The sequence below is a fragment of the Enhydra lutris genome, unplaced genomic scaffold, assembly GCF_002288905.1.
Source record: "Enhydra lutris kenyoni isolate GAN:26980312 unplaced genomic scaffold, ASM228890v2 scaffoldscaffold7, whole genome shotgun sequence".
Taxonomy (NCBI): Eukaryota; Metazoa; Chordata; class Mammalia; order Carnivora; family Mustelidae; genus Enhydra; species Enhydra lutris.
In genome coordinates this window covers 39,070,532-39,091,714 of record NW_019154091.1, presented here as the reverse complement: position 1 = coordinate 39,091,714, position 21,183 = coordinate 39,070,532, and the positions used below count along the sequence as shown (strand labels likewise).

Sequence of the window (21,183 nt, the reverse complement as noted above, 5' to 3'; positions counted from 1 at the left end):
TTCTTACTTGTCTCGAGGTCACAGTAATTCAAGAACCCAGATTCACATGAATATGTGGATAACAATGGCAGCAGTTTTTGCCTTTTTTTTTTTTTTTTAACTTCTTTTTAGTGTCAGGGCACACTGTCCCAGAATGCTGCTAAAAAAATGGTATGGGTCACTTTTTCATCTACTGATTGTGGAAATTTTGGTAAGTATATTTCCTGCTGAGTCATATGACAGACTAAATGGGTAACCAGTCCATTTGTGATTTTCTTTTACTCATCAAAGGATTTCAGTGAACAAAGATGAAGTTTTATTTGACCACTTACCAGTCTTACACTAACATTTTTATCACATGTAAACAAACCAGGCGTCTCAAAGGATTCACAGTTCTTTATCAACTCTTCATCCGATTCCCATACTTAATTTTCATTAGAGTCCTCTCTTCCAATGCAATAAAAGTATTCAGTTTGTTTTACAGTTGTTGATTGTGTTGACAAAGTAAGCCAGCCGTCTTTATGAGTCAGTCTTAATCATTAAGGTGAACAAAGAATCAATTCACCTTATCTACATTTCTTTTCCTTTATGAAGAAAATGTCAATGCAATCCTGGCTTAGAAAACTGATTATCACCTTCCTCAACCAAATGACTGTACTTCTAGGTAGCAGAGCAGGATTTTAAAGTTACTTCTGACTTTGGAACAACTATGTCTTAAAAGATAAGTATTCAAACTACCAGATTTACTAAATTTTACTATCATTTTGAACATAATAAAAAATATTCCAGCAGCTAATTTATTTATTTGAGAGAGAGTCTGAGATCACACGCACCCATGTGAGCAGGGACTATGGGGAGGAACAGAGGGAGAAGGAGAGAGAATCCCAAGCAGACTCCAGTGCCCAGTGGCAGCCCTACCCTGCCAGACCCCATGATCCCAAGATCACCACCCCAGTCATACTCAGCCAACTGAGCCACCCAGGTGTCCCCGAGGCTAATTTTTTAAGGTGAAGGCTCCATGTGAACCATACTGCAGATGTCCAAAGCCTTCAAAATTTGGCCCCACCTGCATACGTCCATACATTTTTTTCTACCGAATTTCATGCTGCCTAAAAAAAAAAAAAAATCTCACCTTCTTTTGTAGAAATTTTCTTCTATCCCAAGTCCAAGTCTTCACTTAAAACTTAACAAATAGAGTGCAATAAAATTGCCAAATTGCTAACATCTATGCTTTTATCCAATTCTAAGATAAAGATTCAGGTTTGGCTGAATTTACCAGTTTCGTGTATATTTCTGAGCACATTAAAGTGCATCAATAGAAATGCCTCCATAAAGACACTTAAAAATCAGCTTTCCTGCCTTTGTGTGTGTTTTCAGATTCATAAATCTACAACACTAAGTTCTACCAGATATTCTCATTTTCCAAGTATCATGGACTTCTAAACCATCTGAAACGTATTCGGAAGGCATCTTAAAACCATCTCTTAAAATTTGCTTGTGCTTTTAATGGCGATTGCTTCTAGAGTTACCTCCCTTTTTAGTTTCAAAATTTGCATGGCTGCCTTTTTGAGTTTGTTTCAAGAGTCAGTCTTAATCATGCAGGTACTGCTAGGGGTTTGCTCGACCCAGATGGCTTTCCGGCTAGGCTTCTTTGCATCTTTTCCATAACAGGTACCTAAATACTACCTGCGCTTTTAGGTTTTCTGTCGCTGCTTGCCACTTCTTACTAATGGTTACAGTGGTGCCCCCTCCTTCGTCACGTTCATTATAAAGCCCTCCCATGGCAGGTCTGACAAGGCAAGGATTTCTGAATATTCAGGGTCTTCATTCCCGTTCGTATTTCCACGAGCTTCGGACTTAAGACTTCAAACGTCCCGTTCTCAATTTCCAGAGAAGCAGGACTTTCACTGTGAATTACATACACACCAAGACCGTCAAGTAAGCGCCGGCGCCCGAGAAGCCCGACCAGCGGTCGCCAGAGCTGGTAAACAAACGCCGCGCAGGCGCAGTGGCAGCAGGAGGGTCAACCGGTGGCTTGGCAATCCCTGGAGGATTTTTGTAAAGTTTAAAGTGGAAAAGCAAAACAAAACGCCGCTTAGGGTGACAAAGTGCTTGGCTTTTTCTATTTTTACTGATTTCTGGCTTTTTTTCCCCCCTGAAGAACAGGCGCGGCTTTCGGGGCCTTGCGGAGAAGTCTGCAGAATTCCTCGTCCCCGAACACTGCCGCTAGCCTGGTGGCTGGTTGTACCAGCCTCGCTTGCTCTCGCCGCCGAGTCTCGTTCTCCTTTATTTGTTTACGGTACAAATCCACCCCGCTTGGGGGTGGGGGGTGGGGGAAAGATGGGGAAAGGGCACACCGCGCCATAAAACACTTCCTAGTCTCGGGGCTTCCTCAAACCGCGCGAGATCTGCCCGAGCGCAGAGCGGCACGTCCACGGGTACGTGTGCGCATGCCCCTGAGTAATCCTTGGGAGCGCGAAAAAGTTTTGAAACTTTCGGCGACGTCAATAGTAAACTAGATCTGGCCCTCCAGAAAGGTGCGGCGGGGGGGTTGGTAGGAGGCGGTGTTCAAGTGCACAATACTACGTTCTTTGAGACTTTGCCGTCACAACTCTGCACGACTGCATGGCCGTCCCTTCTTTTCGTTATTATATATTGGCCGTGAATTCTGTGTTAGAGCAAGTTTCAGCCAAGCCAGCAGTAAAGGAGTCGGGGTGGAGGAGCGGATCCCAGTCTTAAAATGAGGGTGATGACTTTGATGTGTTTGGAAAGATAACTCGGGGAGCCACTTAAAGGAATAAATCTGAGGGTGCCAAAAATTTTTTTTTCCCTTACTGGAGACTCAGGGAGACTGGGCTGAACTAAGGTAATGCAGTGGAAAGGAGAAGATAATAAATGAAGGCAGTAGCTATACAGCACAAGGGAGAGGTGAGACTAGAAAGACAACTGTTGTCAGTAGAGAATGTTCCTTAAAGTAGTGTGAACCTATGCATGTTCGTAAACAGAAAGGAAGAAATGATTAGGCCATGATTTGTAAGGTGAAAATTGGGAAGTCCCTGAGTGAGTGGAGCAAGGCATCTTAAAAGCCATAGTCCTGAACAAGGGCTGAGGTTAGGGTTAGAAAGAACAGTTTAAGGTCACAGGAGTGGGGAATTTGGGAACTGCCTTGAGTTATCTGCCTGACTAATGTTACCTCTTTTGCAGGATACACGGGACACCTGCACACAAATGTTGGATTTTGTCCTGCATCGTCTGAAAGGTACCACCCAAATACCTGAAGTGCTCTCTCCCAGTAAGTCCCCTTGTTCCTACCACCTCCCACCTACCCTATACTTCAGCCAGAATGAAATGTGAATTTTGTGAAGTGGTGGAATTTCGTCCCTTAGACATACCACTGGTGCATTACAAAAAGACATATTTCTACTTCCAGCTTTCCAATTCACTAGGTATTGGAGTCCATCTTGATACTAGCAGCAATGTTAGGCAGCTTAGCCACTCTCTGTTGATTTTTTGTGTCCTCTCTGGAGTATAGGGCAGAGGAGGGACAGAGTGCATAATTTTACTAGCCCACCAAAGCAGTGGTTTGTAGGTAGGTAGTATAGCTTCATCTGTAATAGAGAAAGCTTCAGGATTTAAGTCAGCAATGATGGACAAAGGATCCAGGTATGAATTTTAAAATGGAAGTACTTCAGTAAAGACCCAATAACTACCCTACATGGTAGTTCCCTAAAAAGTTCTCCCTTGGAGCACTTCATTCCATTTTAGCAGCCTAAAGTACAGCCTGGTAGCAGGGCTCTATGTGTGCCATTTGTGGGAAGATGTTCCAGAAAAAAATTCATGGATGCAGTAGAATAGGATTTCTGGGATAAAGGTTAGGTGTCTTGTTTTAGGAAGCAGGATCATCTAGCTGTAGGAGGCATGACATTTCAGTATGGTGTCACAGAAAGTGTGTAAAATTGGAAATCAGATCTGGGGGTTGCCTTGGTTGATTATGCTAGTTACTCTGTGTGACTTGCCTGTGCCTCAGTTTTCTTCTTCTTCTTTGTAAAATAAGGATAACAGTGCCTACCTCATAGGATGATTGTAAAGATGAAATGAGGTACTATTTAGAAGGCTGCATGAGTTAACTACATAGAACTTGATATATAATTTATGATCAACAAATGAAAGTGTCTTCCCCTGAGCCTCCCACATTTATGCATGCTATCTGCCCCTCAAATATGGAAGCTCTATGTAGCATAAAGCCATCTGTATTTAAGACAGGTTCTCTGCCTTGCCTTCACATTAGAATTACCTGGGGAGGTTTAAAAAATGCCCAAACTGCCCCCTTAATCAATTAAATAGAATCTCTGGTAGTGGAGTCTGGACATGAGTAATTTTTTAAAGCTCATTTGCTACTAAAGTTAGAACCACTGCTTTAAGAGCTTCCTCTAGGGCACCTGGATGGCTCAGTATCTGCCTTCTGCTCAAGTCATGTTCCTGGGGTCCTGGCAGCAACCTCTGCATGGGGCTCCCTGCTCAGTGGGCAGCTTGTTTCTCCCTCTCCCTCTCCCCACCCTCCACCCCGGCTTGTGCTTGCTCTAGCTATCTTTCTCTCTCTCAAATAAATAACTAAAATCTTTAAAAAAAAAAAAAAAAAGAGGAGTTCCATCTAGAAGAAGGAGAAGAAAATTAGACCTGTGGTTTAGGACCATCTATCTGTATGGCTATATATTTGAAAAATTTGTAGAGGAATAAAGGCTAGTGCTTGAGATGGGCAGATGAGTAGGGCGTAGTGGGCTATATTCAGGGAAAGAGGCCACTATGACAAGAATGTGGTAAACATCCGGATTTGGGAAAGGCAGGTGATGATGTCATTAATACAGACCTCAGGAGTACATGGGCCTTGCTGTAGAGATGGAGGACTTTGAGCCTCTCAGGTTGATCCTTTGAGCTAGCACAGGCAACACAGATGATGATGCCTTTATTGCTTTACCATGTGGTGAATGTTGGGCTGATGTCCATAGTGGGGTGAGACGATCTCTTATAGCTGGCTCTACTCTGTTGCAGGGGCATCATGACATCACTGCAGTGTGTGTATGTGGGTGTTCTCTGGTGGAAAGGTGCTTGTGGGAAAACACGTGCAGCAGGCCATTGACAATGAAACCTATCATGGTTGTTGTGGCTGTTCTCACGACACAGTTTTGTTCGTACTAACAGATAAGAAAGGTGAGATGCAAGCCTGTTTTTGTAACCTTTTTAGTGAATAAAGAATTTCTTGAAACAGAAGGAATGGCATGTCTGGTTCAGGGATTTGAGCTTCTAAGAGACAAGTGACTTTCTAGTAGGACTTTAGTTTCTAGGGATATAAGTGGTTCAGAAGTTGAAACCAACATACTCCTTCAGTCTTTGGGTGGCTAGACCCAACTGTAGCAGTTCTGGCCAGGAATATCTTCTGCCACATAGGGTAGCCTGTCTTTAATTGGGTCCCTTTTCTTGAGAAGCACATTAGTTTGTCTAGTCCCTAGCAAGAGCACTGGGGAAATGAGTAAACATTATTGGCTAGATAAGGAGACAAGGGATTCAGACTGCAGGGGTCAGTAGTGAAAGCTTATGAAGTGGGAGAATAGCAGAATATGCTGAAGTGAGGAGTGGAATGGGGTAGGAGGATAGGAGACTTGGCGTAAGGAGGGAAGCATGTTGAAAGTTAGAAATAGGAAAGTCTCAAGCAGTGACAGTTTAGTCCAGCTTTTTAAAAAATATGTTAAAATAGGAGTGTTGCCGAGGCTCTATGACAAGAAATACCAGTGACTGCTCTATAGGTCTTTTGTAATTTATAGGAGGGTGAGAACTGACGAGGCTGTTCTTGAACTCTCACCCATATCAAGGGCATAAAAAGTCAAGATAAGACTGATAAAGGGGTTTCGAAGAGAATATTTGAATGGAGTTATTGGAGTGTTGTTAGACAAGTCAGGGAGAGAGAAGTGGCCACCCTCTTTTCCTAAATGTAAGCTTCCCTCTGTAGCAGGCACAAACTGGGAGGAGGAAGAAAGCCTTTAAGTCAGGTGGCAAAGTTTGATTATTACACAGGACTGGATATATATAACTCTTATAAAGATTTTATTTGTTCATTTGACAGAGAGAGAACACAATCAGGGGGAGTGGCAGGCACAGGGAGAGGGAGAAGCAGACTCCCTGCTGAGCAGGGAGCCGGATGTAGGCTGATCCCAGGATCCTGGAATCATGACCTGAGCGGAAGGCAGATGCTTAACCAACTAAGCCACCCAGGCGCCCAGGACTGGATATTTTAGTTACTAACTTTTCTTAACTAAAAGTTACCAGAAAAAGGAATGGGTCTGCCTAAGTTTTTATTCAGGGATGGGAGAAAAACCAGCCCCTACAGAGTATTTTCACAGGGTCATTGGAAAATAAGAATTAAGTTGCTTTCGGTTAGTCCCCAAAATTAAGTTTGTTCAATGCGCTGGAACATTATTGTTGAGTACCTTCTTTGTTTTTTTAATTCTGGAGGTATAAGGATGAACTGGATGACATTCCTCCCTATAAGAATTTATGAACACAATGCAATATAATATATACAATGACAGAAGTAATATGTGTGAGGATTAAAGAAGTACTATAGTAAAAAGGAAGATATGAGTAACTTATTTTGGAGGGAGTGGGGGTAAAGGGACATAGAACCACACCCAGGATGAAACCCAGCAGGATTTGAGAGAGGACTTACATGTTCCCAAGGTGGACAGGGCAGAGGACACCGTGTGTCAAGTCTCAGCTGTGGAAAGAGCATAGTGTGTGTGTGGGAGAGCTACAAGCAGAGTGAAGGGTGTGCATAGCCAGGTGGGTGATTACAATAGAGGGGAGCTGGAGGCCACAGGTGTTGTGAGTTCAGAGTTGGGCTGTTGGCAGGTTCACCTGTGGAGAGTTAATGGGATTGTAAAAACACATACATGCATATTGAGATGCCAGTCATTTCTTCTGTCATTCATTTCCTCCCTCTCCTTGCCCTGCACTTTTATAAAATTTGTCAATTATGGAGTGCTGAGAGGGTAGTATGAGAACTCCTCTCCATCCTGCTGCCTACAACTGATGGGATCTAGCTGTGTATCTGACTTAGGCTGAGTCCAACAGACTCCGCCTCCTAAGAATATAGATCAGAACATTGAGAGACTGGGTCCTGTATTTGTCCCCAGCTTTACTGAAATATGATTAACAAAAATTGCATATATTTAAGATGTACAGTGTGATGTTTTGATATGCATATATGTTGTGAGATAATTACCAGTCAAGCTAATTAGTTTATCCGTATCACATAGTTACTATTTGTATGTGTCTGGTAAGGAAATGTGAAGTCTATCTTAGCAAATTTCAAATATATGATACATTATTGTTAACTCTAGTCACCGTGCTGTGTATTAGGTCTCCAGTTTATCTTATAACTTATAACAGTTTATCTTATAACTGAAAGTTTGTACCCTTTAACCAGAATCTCCATATATTCCCCAGCTCCCAGTCCCAGTAACCACTGTTTTATTCACTGTTACTAGGAATTTGACTTCTTTAGATTTGACATATAAGTGAGATCATGCAGTATTTGTCTTTCTGTCTGGCTTACTTCACTTAGTATGATGTCCTCCAGGTTCATCCATGTTGTCACAAATGGCAGGAGTTCCTTCTTTTTTTTTTTTTCTTTAAGATTTAATTTATTTATTTGACGGAGAGAGATCACAAGTAGGCAGAGAGGCAGGCAGAGAGAGAGAGAGAAGCAGGCTCCCTGCTGAGCAGAGAGCCTGATGCGGGGGCGGGGGTTCGATCCCAAGACCCTGATATCATGACCTGAGCCAAAGGCAGCGGCCCAACCCACTGAGCCACCCAGGCGCCCCAGGAGTTCCTTCTTTTTAAAGGCTGAAAAATACTTATCTGTGTGTATTGTATTTCCTTTATCCATTCCTCTTTTGACAGACACTTAGATTGTTTCCGTATCTTGGCTACTATGAATGATGCTTTGATGAACATGGGATGCAGATATCTCTTTAAGATACTGATCTTATTTCCTTTTGAGATATTCCCAGAAATGGGATTGCTGGATCATATGGTAGTTCAGTTTTTAATTGAGATTGGGTTACTTTGATAGGAGCATTGAGCTTGTAAGGTCATGTGTGTTTCAGAGACATCTTGGCCTGTTGGGACTAGCCTTTGGGGGCCAGTAATGCAGCGTAGAGCAGGATGAGCTGATATCAAAAGAGAAACAGGTGAATGTAGCCAATGAAGAGGGAATAGGAGACTATAGGCATTGTAGCCTCAGAGAGAAAGACGGAGAGTCAGTGGCTGTCTTGGCTCTGACAGCTTTCTGGTCCCTTATTTCAGTCCAATCTAAGGTCCATCTTCCTGTTCTAGAGTTCTGTACAGCTCTTCTGAATCTTTATAACCTTCTTTTTTCCTCCCAAACAACACTGTAAGTAGCTAATTGTGTTCTCCTCTTCCTAATGTCTTGGCGTCATGAAACCACATACCTTCCATGTAAGGAACACATATATGTAGCAGGGATACTCATTTCACTTATTACTGCTCAGCTATGCCTAGAAAGAGTGGGTGTCTTGTTTTTTATTCCAGAATTTTCACCTGTGTATTATTTATTACTGTAAAACAAAATAGCCTAAAACTGTGGTGCCGGGGTGGCTCAGTCTGTTGAGTGTCTGCCATCGGCTTGGGTCACGATCCCGGGGTCTTGGGATTGGGCACCACGGTGGGCTCTCTGCTCAGCAGGGAGCCTGCTTCTTCCTTTCCCTTTGCCCCACCCCCGCTCTTGCTCTCTCTTAGATAAATAAATAAAATCTATTAAAAAAAAAACCCAAATACCCTAAATCTTACTAACTTAAAACAATAATAAACATTATCTCCTAATTTTGTGGGTCAGGAATTTGGGAGCAGCTTAGCTGGGCAGTTCTGGCTTGGGGTCTGGCAACATAGCTGCAGTCCTGATGTTGACAAGGACTGCAGTCACCTGACAAGAGCCAGAGGATCTGCTGCCACGTCGACTCACTAGCTGGTTGCTCCTCGGTGCTGGTCGGTGAGAGGCCTGTTTTCCATATGTGGGCCCCTTCACAAGATGGTTGAATGTCCTGACATGGTGGCTGACTTCCCCTAGAATGAGTAATCTGAGATGTTAGAGAGCCAGACAGAAACTATCCTTATTACAGTCTGGCTTCAGAAGTTGCATAGAACCCTTTCTGCCACATTTTTTCCACTGGAAATAGGCTACTAAGGAAGGCCCACATTTGAGGAGAGTGGTATTAGATACCACTATTTGAAGGGAGAAATAGCAAAGAATTTGTGGAGATGTTTTAAAACCACACACACATACACCGCCCCACAATGATTAGGTTACAAGAGGAAAAAAAACCCTAAGTGTCTAATTAGTTTCAAATATAGTTCAATTTCATTATTTAAACAATTCCTTTAAGTAGTTTAAGTCTCCTTTGGATAAAAATGTTTCATGTTTCATAATGCCTCCCAAGGATGTCCTACATCTTCTCTAATGGTAACATCCATTTATACAGGGTGGTAGGGTGGAGAGCAGTAACGTCACATCCTTGTGGAATTGGTGAGAGAGATGGTACTCACTGGCTTCATTCTGGACCTAGAGTATGTACTGGCAGTTTTTTGACAAGATACCGCGTGTTGGCCCGATTGCTGGGGAACTTGCTGGTCTGTGATGCTGAAGCCTGCAGTTGGTGAATTCATGGCCTGGTTTTGGCTTTAGGCAAATCTCCCAGGGAGTACTGGCTATTTCCCCTTGTGGACTCAGCTTCTTCTTGGCCCCTGCTGTGGCGTCACCTCACCTAGCCATGGCAGACCCTCTGGCTGTTATTTCAGCCTCCATGCTTCAGTGGAATAGGAACAGCTTAGGATAGTTGACTCCTCTCTCTCTCTCTCTCTGCCTGACTACACGGTTGGAGACTTGCCATTGGCCCAAACAGCCATGGAAAGTGCCGAGAGTGAGGTATGAGGGGCCTGGGCAGTCATCCCAAAAGAGGAGCAAAGGCAGAGATCCTCTCAACACAGAGGTAGCTCACTGGTATGCAGAATAAGGGCCCCATAGTGGTGTGCATGTCCCAATCTCTGGAACCCATGAATATATTACCTTACAAGATAAAAGGGACTTTGTAGATATGATTAAATTAAGGGCCTTGAGAAGGAAAATTTTCCTGGATTATCTGGGTGGGCCCAATCTAACGACATGGGTCCTTGAAAGAAACTTTCCAATCTGAGGCCAGAGTCAAAGGCAGATGTGACTATGGTGTAATGGTTAGAAAGGTACAAAGTTGTTGGTTTTAAAGATAGAGTAAGGGGGCTTTGAGCCAAGGAATGTGGGTGGCTGGAAAAGCAAGGAAATAGATTCTCTCTGTATCTTCCAGAAAGGAATGCAGCCCTGCCATAACCATGATTTTAGTCCAGTAAGACCCATGTTGGATTTCTAACCTACAGAACTGTAAGATGATACATTTGTATTGTTTTAAGCCACTAAGTTTGTGGTAATTTGTTATAGCTGCAGTAGACAATGAATACACTCAAATCCAACTTTAGCCTAGAAAGAACTCAAGCCTGGTTTCCTGACAGCTTTATTTTCCTTGATCTCTCTTTCTTTTTCATTAAACCTGAGCTGGAAAGGGCCAGACTCTATGTGGTACGTACTTGTTCTACCATAGGGCAGTGTTTATTTTTTCAATCAGCTGACAAAGTTTAAAGATAAGTAGAGTAAACACCCATATGCTCTTCACCTAGATTCACCAATTGTTAATGTTTTGCTATATTTACTTGCCCCTTTTGTTTATGTACATACATATATTTTCTTGTTGAATGATTTGAGGGTAACTTGCATTTGTCTTGATACTTTATTCTGAATATGTCAGCATTTCCTAAGAATCAGAAAATTCTCCCATAAACTACAATTCCTTTCTCCCACCTAATATAGAAAACAATTCATGATATCACCTAATGTCCATTTCACAATGCAAATTTCCCAGATTATCCCCCAAATATTTTACAGCTACTTTATATCCACTCTCTCTCCATTCCCAGTCTGCATTTCAGCAAATCCTATGTTGTGGTCTTTAGTCTCTGAATCTCTAACAGCACAACTTTTTAATTCTTATTTCATGACATTGACTTAGTATTATTTTTTATTTTATTTTAAAGATTTTATTTCTTTATTTGAAAGACAGAGATCACAAGTAGGCAGAGAGGCAGGCAGAGAGAGAGGGGGAAGCAGGGCTCAATCCCAGGACCCTGAAATCATGACCTGAGCCCAAGGCTAAGGTGGCTTAACCCACTGAGCCACCCAGGTGCCCCTATTTTACTTTTTTTAAAGAAAGCATATGAGCGGTGGGGTAGGGGGGCAGAGGGAGAAGGAGAGAGAATCTTAAGCAGGCTCCATGTTGACACAGGGCTCAATCTCACGACGCTGAGATCATGACCTGGGCTAAAGTCAAGAGTCAGACACTTATCCAACTGAGCCACCCAGGTGCCCCATGACATTGACTTTTTGATAAGTTCAGTCGAGTCCCCTTGTAGACTATTCTGTATTCTGTTTGGCTAATTATTTCCTCATAATGTTTTATAACTTGTTCTCTCAACCCTGCCCTTTAAAAAAAAAAACTAGACATTGTGAATAGAGGTTTGATTAGACTCAGGTTAAACATTTTTTTAGAAAGAATACTTGATTAGTAATGTTGGGTAGGTCATATTGCTTCATTGTTAGGCACATAATTTCACGTTGTCTCACTATTAGTGATACTAAAAATTTGGTCACCTGGTTAAAATGGTGACCTTCCAGTCTCAGCATGGAAAAAGATACATTTCCCTTTGCAGTTTGCAAATAATCTACAACCTGTTCTCAAAAACTTTTCATCTGATGGTTTCAATACCCATTTTAGTCCTTGCCTGAATAAGTTATTTCACTGGGACCTGCAAAAATGCTGCCCCAGCTATTATACTCTACGTTCATTAGCTGGCATTCTTCTGTAAAAAGAACTTACTTTTAAGAAAACTATTTTAATGAATCTCTCGGTGGCCAGTTGGATAGTGGTTTGCTTTCAGTTTTGTTGAAAGCCATTAGAAAACTCACGATTTTTAATAGGGTTTGTCACTCAATTATTGGGGCTGGTCACTGGTATCTCAAGAGCATCCCCAGTATTTCCAGGTGTTCCTTTGATTCCCAGGAGCTTTTTAAATTCAGGCTGTGTACCACTGTAGGATAAAGGTGAGTGAGAGTTCACCTTCTATGGTAGAACGGAAGGAAAACTAGTAGGTGGGAACCAAGAATCAGTATGGCAACCTGACTGCACAGGTTTTCAGGAAAATCAGCTTTAGAAAACGTACTTGTGGGGTGCCTGGGTGGCTCAGTGGGTTAAGCCTCTGCCTTCGGCTCAGATCATGGTCTCGGGTCCTGGGATTGAGCCCACATCAGTCTCTGCTCAGCAGGGAGCCTGCTTCCCCCTCACTCTCTGCCTGCCTCTCTGCCTACTTGTGATCTCTCTCTCTGTCAAATTAAATTTAAAATCTTAAAAAAAAAATCATACTTGTGGAAGTTGAGGATCTAGAAATTAGTTCCCATAAAACTGTGTGCTTTGGGACCTCTTGGAAAGTTTTTGTCTGCCCCAGTCTGAAGACCTCTCTAGAGTGCCGAACACTCTAAGCAAATTCTCTCATGTTTGGTTGATGACAAGTAAAGGCATAAATAAAGGAATTTCAAGAATGACTTTCAAAAGAACAGCCTGGATTTCAAGGCTTTTGTCTTGCTGCACACTCCTGTTTTGAATTTCAGAAGCTGGATATATTAATTCCTTCTTTCTTTCCATTCTTTTTGCAACTTGAAATAGTGCCACACTCCCTATTTCCAAGGCAAATTGGAAAGGAGAAAAAAAATCACATAAATCATTTTCAAAATATTACCCCAATTACAGGTATTGTGGAGTTTTAGGAGTTTGGATGGAGGACACTGTCCTTTTATTTTCTTCCAAATGACCAGGAATAAGATTGGTGATTACAAATTTAAGATTTTTTTAAAGCAGAGTTAGTATATTATACCATATGTTTTATAAAAATCCTTAATAATATTCTAGATTATGATTCTTTGAAAAATTATTATTATTTATCATTAAGCTCTGATGTACACATTCAATCATCCTAAAAGGAATGAATAATTTGGTCTTTTTTTTTTTTTTTTTTTTTTTTTTTGTCTCAAGTAATTTGAAACAATCTTTTTGATTTCTCCTATTGGAGGCCCTTAGTAGTGAACCACATCACATTACACTGACAAGTTATTTTAGTCTACTCCATTTAGTCTAGTCTAGTCCATTATTAGTCTAGTCCATTATTAACGATGCAGAATAGTATTATATAGTGTGCCTGCTCTGCAGTCAGGTTAAATAGTTCCAAAGTCTTGTTCCACACTAACTAGCTGTGCAATTCAGAGTATATTTCTTATCCTCTGGAAGCTTCAGTCTCATTTATAAAACAGGAGAGCTCCTTATAGTATCTGTCTCACAGTTTGGTAGGAGGACTGACTGACATGTGCTAAACACCTGGGACATGTTACATATTAGCTGTTTGTGTTGTTCTTGTCATTACTACTGGCAAAGAAAAGGGAGATGATATTGAAGTCACCATCCTTCTGGCTTTCTAAGAATTTCTTCAGACACCTCTCCATCTTTCCTGATAAATGAATTTTCTGAAAGCACCAAGCATCAGAATTAGCAGAGTTGGAGTCCTCTATGAGTCTTATATAGAAAAACTGGAATTAATCTGACTTTTCTTCTAAAATAAAAGAAGTAAATATGTCTTAAGATGTGAATGTTGAGCAAGGAAGGAACTTTGATTTCTTGAAATTATACTCCAGCTCCCCTGTGAAATCTCTCTCTTTTTTTTTTAACAGAATTTGCATTCCTGCATATTGAAAGTATTTTTGCCCCCCAAAAATAATATTTAGAATTGCCATGGTAAGGACTCTGAGTTAGAAACAATCGGTTTTATGCCAGCCTAATGAGACAAACGTAGAGCTTAAATTCCTGATTTGGGGGAGTCCAAAATCTATCCAAAGGATTGACCTTAAACTAATCAAATTTATTTTTATTCAAAATAATTCAGCAGCTCACATTAAAAAATATTTGTCCTTTCTCCCATAACATTGTAACATTGTAAAGCATTCGCAAATTGTTCCTTGCGTCATCAGTCAGGTGTGGTTCTAAAGCATCTCCCAATTAAGGCTGTTGGGACTTGGGTAAATGGTGTCATAAAAGTCAGAAGCCCCAACGTGAGGGGAAATTGGTTCCTATGTCCTTTCCTCCTACTCTGGGATGGCACTCCACAGTCTTTCTGTGAAGCTGGCATTTTCATTCAGTTGCACCTAAATAGACCTTTAGGGGAAAGAAGCAGTGGAATATGGGGGAATGACCATCGCAGTGTCCATACTAATTTCCAGAATGCTTTTGAGATTTAGGGTCAGCAGCAATTCAGTAAGGAAAGGGCTTACTGAATTTTAGGTAAATTTGGCTCTGAAAATGCTAATTGAAAGCCCTCCTCAGCAATTCAGTCTTTTTCCCTCTCCCTTTCTTTAGTCAGCAGGGTCCCATGGTGACCGGTTCTGAAAGAAATCATCCCCTTCAGCAGTTACCTAGCACCATGGCAACAGGGACGTCAGCAAAGCAGGATAGACCCTGCACAAAACAGCTTCCACCAGACTCCCTCCCTGCCTCTCTAATTCAGCTCTGCCTGAGGCCTAGAAATGGGGCTAAGGACGTCTTGACATATATACTAAAAAAAAAAAAAAAATCCTATGTGTTTCTGCGTTTTGTTTTGTCCATAAGCATAGATATATGGGCATATAGTAAACTGTGTTGTGAGAATTTCCCCTTCCCCCAAAACATGGATTATATCTAAGGGGTGGGGATAGGTGGTAGAATGGGGACTGGGAGGTAGATAGGCATGGGATTTGGGGTTTAATGATATGTAAAAATTATATTTATAAGGTAGCAATAAGTTGATAGTAGGGGCAGTTAGAGCCCTAATTATATAGCCTGATTTATATTTGGACACAAGACCTCAGAGAAATATTTTAAAAATATCTTTATTTACCTGAGGATGAAATAGACAAATGGTTTTAATGAATGCTGAAAGGGATGTAATGCTGTCCTTGGTGCTGAACACTCAGTTGTCTGAGACGTGCTAAGGGGGCTCCAGAGGGGAGTGAGGGAACACCTTATCGTGTTAGGGTGTTGATGATAAGAAAGAAAGAAAGAGGCTGGGAGGAAAGTAACATTTGACTTCCTACCAAGCAACCCTGAATGTCCAGAATAAAATGTTCAGATGAAAAAGAAAACAAGAAAGTGGAGAATCCCTGAGGTTTGGTTGAATTTTCTCCTTTTCATATGGAGATTTTTGGTCAGAGCCAATCAGGTCAGAGATTTCTGCTGCTTTTGCTCCTGAAAGGAAAAGTGGGGGAAGGGAGATAGAAGATGGCCACATTCTCCCCTTGAGCCACATGATCCATTTCCCATGTGACACATTCCAGAGCCTTGGAAAGGAGAAGGGAGGGGCACCAAGAGAGTGGGGCTGGGGGCGGAAAGATGGTTTAACAGTCAACCCAGCACAGCGTCATCTTGTCTTCCTACCAGGAAGCAGGCAGTGAGCCAAGGGGAAGGCAGAGGACAGAAATGAATGTGCTCCCAAGCTTTCCCGGTGGTGTATGGCATTCTCCAAACTCCTATGCAAGGGCTATTCCTGACCGAGAAGACCCAAGGAGACCGTCTCTGAAATCAAGTCCAGATGAAGGTATGTGCCGAGGATCCCATGGTATCGCGGCTGAAATTTGGCTTACAGGACATGATACCTTCTTTTTTCCAGGCAATTCGGAGATTTTTTATCCTGGCTTAGATTTGGTTAGGGGGCTTTAAATTTGTTACAGGTCTAGAAAAGATGCTTAGATAGTTCTGTAAAATGAATTGATTCACCAGAGTAAGTGCCCCTTGAAGAAAAATTGATGGAAATTATGTATAGTGATAATTAATAAAACAAAGCACTAATTGATGAAAATGATTTTTTTTCTTTGAGTCCTGGAAAGAGGAAACAAATAATATTACTGAAATCAACTAAATTTCTTTGTCACTGCCATAAAATCTTGTTTTCTCGATTTTTAGTTGCTTATTCTGTGCCCGTGTTCCCAGAGGTGATTGGCAGTGGCTTAGGGAGCCTGAGTGGGCAGGCATGCTGTTTCTTTGTGCTGTGCAATTGTCTGCCTTCTGATGTTCCTGATACCAGAAGAGCTTATGATTATTTCCGTCTCTGGTTTGGGATAGTAGAGTGCCACTGACTTCCAAATCTTACAAAGTAGCTCTCAAGAAGGATCCCAGGAAGTTCTCAAAGGAATCTTCCAAAGTTACAGGCTAAAATAATCTGTCATGTACTCAAATCTTGGTATCTTTGACCATTTCTACCCAGCACAATGAGGGAAGCTAGCAAATTTAAATTTTATTTCATCTTTAACAAATACTTAACAAAGTTCTTGCTGTGTGTGAGACGTCATTATAAGCACAAATAATCCTTCATTTAATCCTTATAGTAACCCTCTGGGGGAGGTATTAGTACTCACATTTTGGTAATGAAAAAACTAAGGCACAGAGAAGTTAGGGAATATTCCCAAGATCACACAGCTAGCAAATACTAGAAACAGTATTTGGACCCAAGAAACTTGACCTCAGAGTCCATGAGTTTAACTCCTAACCTAACCTATGCTTCTTCCCTGTTTGTGTTATTTCAAATGATGTCAGCAGTTGATTTGGCTACAAATTTTGTTCAGCTGACGCTACTAGAAGATCATATCAGCTTGCCTGGCTGAAACAGAGCTCCAGTGGAATCTATATTTATATATTAAATTATCCCAATAGTCATCCTTTGTACCCCCAAATACCCCAGTAAGTAATTGCCTGTTCTTCTCTTCCCTTTGAGCTGTATAGATATCTGGTAGTAAAATACTGTGTTACTATGGTGACCAGATGATGTCCAAAGGCAAAAAAGAAATCTAGAATTACATCATGGTTGATTTTTTTTAAATTGAACTTAACATTCTTTCATCCGCTGAACCTAGTAACAATACCAGCCTAAACATACTATCTTTAAAAAGCACTTACTTGGTTTTCACAATAAAATAAATAGATTAACAACTTCTAAAAATTATGAATACAAACTGTGGTATTGAATGGACTAGATTTGTTGCTTTAAAATAATATTACCATACTTCAAGGGAATAGATTACTCTCTTTGCAAATTATTTTAGGTTTTAAGGGAAAAAGGACTTTTTTTTTCTTAACTTCTAGAAATTTCTGAAATATAGAGATTTCTTCCATGGTCTGTGTAGTTTCCCTTCTTGACAATAAATGATGACTGATCTCATTCTTAAATGCTATAGGAAAACTAAGGGAAGTTACTAGGTTAAAGGTATAAGGAGAAAAAAAAGGGATAGAAATCTAAAATTTGTGAGATTCTTTACTAAATGAGGTATTTCCCTTCATGGTTTCACTGAAGAATACTTTGAAGAGTGGTTAGGTCCCCTACAATACTGAACTTTGGTCCTTTATATTAAACCCTGGATCCCTGCTGAAATCTGTTTCCCTGGGACAAGTACCACATTTACACTATTATAGTCTCCTGAAGTGAGCTTCTTGAGCAAAGGGACCATAGCTTCTATCGTCAGGTTTCTAGCACTTAGCACTAGGCCTGGTTTATGGTAAGCTCTCAATATCCATTTGTGGAAGTTCTGTAAAGCATTCTGCCAGGGCCTGTATAGAGGCCCATGCCTGTTTTGTTCTGCATGTGCTCATAGAGAGGACAGTGTAGTAGGAGAGACCTGGGCAACAACCAGAATTATGTCTGAAATTTATATATGCTAGTCTGACTGACTCTGGAGCAGTAGCACACTAGAGTTCAAGAAGTATCTATAAATTCTTTCCTGGGGATTATGAATCCCCCTGACATTTTATTTATCTTTAGAATGAAGTTCTCCTGGTGTTTGTATTTATATCTGGATGTAGAGGCACCCTAACAATCTCATTTTCTTGTGGCGTTTGCCTGGCACCATCTCCCAACACTTGAAATAGTTCACCTTGGGTTGAGATTGAACATGTGGAGGTCAGTTCTTGCCCCAGGCAGGCCTCTCCTAATCAGCTGTGGCTCCCAGTCCTCAGAATGATGAACCAAGAGCTCACAGGACTATAGGACTCCTCCCCAGAGAACCCTGGGATCCTTAGTATTAGAGTAGATTGGAGCCAGGCTGCCTTTCCCAATCCATGGCAGCCAGGATTTGAGTGTTAAAGATTGTCTCAAGGTATCTGGAAATGTTGCTTAGGATTTGAATTCAAGTTAGCAGGCTAACTGGGGTTAGAGTAGTCCTCTCTCGGAGCTCCTGTGTAACTCTTGATCTTGGGCTCATGAATCCGAGCCCCACACTGGGTGTAGAGATTATGTTAAAAAATATTGGAGGAAAAAAAAGTCACTTCTCTTGATAATCACAAACATACCTGTTATATTATTCCTGTCTAATTAGTCACTAAGGAGAGGAAGAATAGGGTTTGTAGATAAGGTATGGGTCCTTAAATCCTATCCACTCATCCTCCTTACCTCCAGTGTTACCTGCTCAGTGAGTTGTGCAGAAGAAAGAGCTCTGCAGGCAACCCAGTACAGCTGGGCACGAGCTGCATGCCCACCACGCTCCTGCAGGGCTGCCCAAAGAAGCCGGCCTGGTGTCCTCTACAGGCTGAGGTCTGGAAGCCTTGCTGGGCTTCCTACTCTTCTCTCTCAAATATCCAAGCTCTGCTCAACCAGCTGAACAGGAGAAGATCCAACAAAGAGAGAAAGTAGAGAGGTGTCCCTTTACGGAGAGGCCTTGCCAAGTGTGCTTTCCACTTGGAGACTTGGAATGAAAGACAAGATAGAAAGGGGGGCAGTGAGCATGGGGAGCAGATACGAGAAAGTGAGGCCTGGGTCCTGCCTTTCAGGCACAGTCACTTGCCCACTGCCAGTAAACTCTGCCACCCGAGTCAGGCCTTGCCAGCCCACTGACTGGATCATTTCCTAGCATATGTGTACATAGGGAAGGAGGAGGGGATAGACAGAAGAACCAGAGTATGGACTCAACTTCTCCTTTATGAACCAAGGCAAAAAAATGGCACAAGCTGAGAGGTGGTCTCTCCAAGAGGACAGTTTCAAAAGTAAAATAGGGGTACCATAATAAATATATTTTCCTGTTTATGGGGTCATATTCCCTCAGCTAAACTTTTGAAGCCATCATCTCATGGAGCCTCTCATTTGGCATACTTTCCTAGGCACTGGATGTCTGCATGTGAAATCCTGATAGAGATTCTGCAATATAGGTTATTAGCCCCAATTTCTGATCAGAAAACTGAAGCTCAGAGACATTAACCAACCTGCCTGAAGTCCCACACAACAAATAGAGCCAGGATCTGAATTCTGTACTCTTTCTGCTCTGTGACAAGTAAAGTTCTTTCCTCTGCATTCTTTAAAAATATATACATTTTTGGATATTAGGTTAATATAAATACAGTTCTAGAAAATTTGGGAAATGAAGAGAAATGGAGAGGTGTAATGAAAATAGGGGCACCTGGATGGCTCAGTCAGTTAAGTGTCTGGCTTTTGCTTTCAGCTCAAGTCATGATCTCATGGTTGTGGGATTGAGCTGCACGGGTTCTGTGTTCAGTGTGGAATGTGTTTCAGATTATTTCTTCCTCCCTCTTCCGCCCTTCCCCATTCGAGTTCTGTCTCGCTCTCAAATAAATGAAAATCCTAAAAAAACAAAAACAAACACACACAAAAACACAAGGACCCAGTCGGTTGTGCGACTGCTTCGGCTCAGGTCATGATTCCAGGGTCCTGGGATCGAGCCCCACGTCTGGCTCCTTACTCATTGGAGAGTTTGCTTCTCCCCTGCCTGCTGCTCCCCCTGCTTGTGCTCAGTCTCTCCCTCTCTCTCTTTGTGTCAAATAAACAAAAAAAAAAATATTTAAAAAAACCAAAAACAAGAAGTGTAATAAAAATCAGTCATATCTTGCCACCTAGAAACCACCACTGTTAAAATTTTGGTATATTTATTTCTCAGTCTTTCTCAGTACATTCAGTGATAAGGAAAGTAAACATTTGTTGAACACTCCTTTTATTTCAGACATTGTTCTTTCTTGCTTCATTTCTTGCATCATTTCTTGCATCATTTGTTTTATTCTCACAACAAATCAATGAAGTGGGTACCATTATTATCCTAATTTCATTGGTAAAGACAATAAGGACAAAGATGTTAAGTAACTTGGTAGAGGTTACACAAGTATTAAGTGACCTGAAACCCAGGCAGGCTGCTTTACAGGAGAGTTTCTCAACCTCAGCACTGTTAGTATTGGGGCCAGCTACATCTGTGTTGCGGGAGGCTATCTGACTTCACTCTAGAATGGTTAGCAGCGTCCCTGGCCTCTACCTACTGGATGTCAGTAACACCCTCCTTCCCCAGGTGTGACATCAAGAATGTCTTCAGACATTGCCAGATGTCCCCTGGGAGGCAGAACAACCTGTAAACCACAGCTCTAAGAGCCCATGCTCCTAATCACTGCATTATATAACCTCTTCATGTTTAAGATCTGCAAAAAGTTATTTTCTTCCACATCTAAAGAAGGAAGCATGCCTTCAAGTTTGGGTGCAGCCTATGAAACCTTCTGGAATATCAGTGGCTTTAGAGATCATAGGTAGGAGATTAGTTACTTCCAGAAAAATTCTCCTTAATAGACTTTTATAATAGGTTCATAGTATCCCATCGTTGCCCAGTTTGAAAAATAACAATATATCTGTCTCTTACAATCTTTTCCTCCGTTCTCTGTGATAGGCACCCTTAGCCTTCAAGAATTCAGATTTCAGGGACACCAGGGTGGTTCAGTCAGTTAAGTGTCTGACTCTTGATTTCGGCTCAAGTCATGATCTCAGGGTTCTGAGATTGAGCCCTGCTTTAGCCTCCATACACAGTGGGGAGTCTACTTAAGATTCTCCCTCTCCTGAAAGGGGAACCCTCCTACACTGTTGGTGGGAATGCAAGCTGGTGCAACCACTCTGGAAAACAGCATGGAGGTTCCTCAAAATGTTGAAAATAGAGCTACCCTATGA

At 41.6% G+C, this 21,183-nt stretch overlaps 1 protein-coding gene across 1 annotated transcript in view; it reads left to right on the top strand.

Annotated features, from left to right (window-relative positions):
- The first annotated feature begins 2,223 nt into the window (after positions 1 to 2,223).
- The window catches only part of LOC111142243 (G protein-coupled receptor 19), a 36,394-nt gene continuing 17,434 nt past the window's right edge, over positions 2,224 to 21,183 (top strand). Inside the window, exons 1-3 of the mRNA XM_022495285.1 lie at positions 2,224 to 2,278; positions 3,184 to 3,271; positions 15,648 to 15,804. The gene's annotated coding sequence lies outside the window, so the exon portion shown is untranslated. The remainder of the gene's footprint in view (positions 2,279 to 3,183; positions 3,272 to 15,647; positions 15,805 to 21,183) is intronic.